A 2495-nucleotide genomic window follows, 5' to 3' on the forward strand; every position below is an offset into this window, starting at 1 on the left:
TATTATTTGCTTTCACCAAGATCCATCTGACATCAGCAATGATATCTTCTCATTCCACATCCTCTTCAGAATACAGCTTGCATTTCTGGAAGTTCTCTGTCAATATACTGCTACAATCATTTTTGAATTATCTTCAGCAAGATATTACTTGTGTGTGATATTTTAGATATTGTCCAATAATTTCCACATTCTGTGGGATCACCTTTCTTTGGAATGGGTACAAGTATAGATTTCTTCCAGTTAGTTGGCCAGGTAGCTGTCTTCCAAATTTCTTGGCACAGATAAGTGAGTGCCCCCGGCACGGCATCCATTTGTTGAAATATCTCAATGGGTATTCCATCAATTCCTAGAGCCTTGTTCTTTGCCACTTCCTTCAATGCAGCATCAACTTCTTCCCTTGATACCATTGGTTCTTGATCATATGCTACATTCTGAAATGGATGAACATCAACCAATTCTTTTTGGTACAGGTAGATGGCATAATCTTGCTTACTGAAAATGAAGATGACTTGAAGCACTTACTAATGAAGACTAAAGACTACAATCTGAAGTATGGGTTACACCTCAATATAAAGAAAACAAAAATCAAATTTACGCAGCAACCACCAAGGCCAAAGATGAGGAAATTGAAGATTTTTACCCAGTTCTGCAGTCTGAAATTGACTGAACATACAATCGAGATGTGCTTGCTGATTATCACTAGTGACTGGAATGCAAAAGACAGAAACAAAGAAGAATCACCGGTAGTTGGAAAATTTGGCCTTAGTGATAGAATTAACACTGGCCAATGACTTATGTATTGCAATACCTTTTTTTCAACAATGCAAATGATGGCTGTACTCATGGACTTCACCAGATGGAGTACACAGGAATCAGATTGACCACGTCTGTGGCAAGAAGTGATAGGCAAGCTCAGTATCTTCAGCCAAAACAAGGACAGGAGCTGACTCTGGAACAGACCATCAACTGTTCATACATAAGTTCAAGCTGAAGTTGAAAACAATTAAAACAAGTCCATCAGAGCCAAAATATGACCTTGATTATATCCCTCTTGAATTTAGAGATCATCTAGCTAAAGAATAGATTTGATGCATTGAACACCAATGACCAAAAACCAGAGGAATAGTGGGATGGCATTAAGAACATCATCCATGAAGAAAGCAAAAGCAAAAAAAAAAATCACTGCTGTCAAGTCAATTTGACTCCTAGCAACCCCTCCTTTGGTTTCAAGGTAGTATCTCTATGGAAGTAGATTGCCCAATGTTCTTTCTGAGGAGTGGCTGGTGGGTTTGAACCACCAGCCTTCTGGTTAGCAGTCAAATCCCTTAAGCACTATGCCACCAGAGCTCCCAGGCAAAAGGTCATTAACAAGAAAGGAAAGGAAGAAAAGACCAAAATGGATGTCAGAAGAGACTCTGAGACTTGCCCTTGAACAAAGAGTAGCTAAAGCAAATGAAAGAAATGACAAGATGAAAGAGCTGAACAGAAGATTTCAAAGAGCAGTTTGACAAGACAAAGTCAATTATTATAATGAAATGTGCAAACACCTGGAGTTGGAAAGCCAAATGGGAAGAATATGCTTGGCATTTCTCAAGCTGAAAGAACTGAAGAAAAAATTTAAGCCTCAAGGTGCAATATTAAAAGGTTCTATGGCCAATATATTGAATGATACAGGGAACTTAAAAAGAATATGGAAGATTTGGTACAGAATCACTGTACCAAAAAGAACTGGTCAAGGTTCATCCATTTCAGGAGGTGACATATGATCAAGAACCAATGGTACTGAAGGAAGAAGTCAAAGCTGCACTGAAAGAATTGGTGAAGAACAGTGCTCCAGGAATTGATGGAACACCCATTGAGATGTTTCAACAAATGGATGCTGCACTGAAGGCACTCACTTCTCTATGCCAAGAAATGTGGAAGACAGCTACCTGGCCAACTGATGGGAAGAGATCCATATTTGTACCCATTCCAAAGAAAGGTGATCCCACAGAATGTGGCAATTATCAGACAATATCATTAATATCACACACAAGTAAAATCTTACTGAAGATAACTCAACAACAATTGTAGCAGTACATTGACAGAGAACTTCCAGAAATGCAAGCTGGATTTAGAAGAAGACATGGTACGAGGCATATCATTGCTGATGTCAGATGGATCTTTGCTGAAAGCAAGTAATACCAGAAAGATGTTTACTTATGTTTTATTGACTATGCAAAAGCATTTGTTGTGTGGATCGTAACAAACTATGGATAATATTAAGAAGAATGGGAATTCCAGAACACTTAATTGTACTCATGAGGAACCTACACATAGACCAGGAGACTGTCATTCAAACAGATCAAGGGGCAATGCATGGTTTAAAATCAAGAAGGGAGTGTGTCAGAGTTGTATCCTTTCACCTTATGTATTCAATCTGTATGCTGAGCAAATAATCTGAGAAGCTGGACTATATGAAGAAGAGCATGGCATCAGGATTGGAGGAAGACTTA

The sequence above is a fragment of the Orycteropus afer genome, unplaced genomic scaffold, assembly GCF_000298275.1.
Source record: "Orycteropus afer afer isolate SDZICR_OR568_19922 unplaced genomic scaffold, OryAfe1.0 scaffold00107, whole genome shotgun sequence".
Lineage (NCBI taxonomy): Eukaryota > Metazoa > Chordata > Mammalia > Tubulidentata > Orycteropodidae > Orycteropus > Orycteropus afer.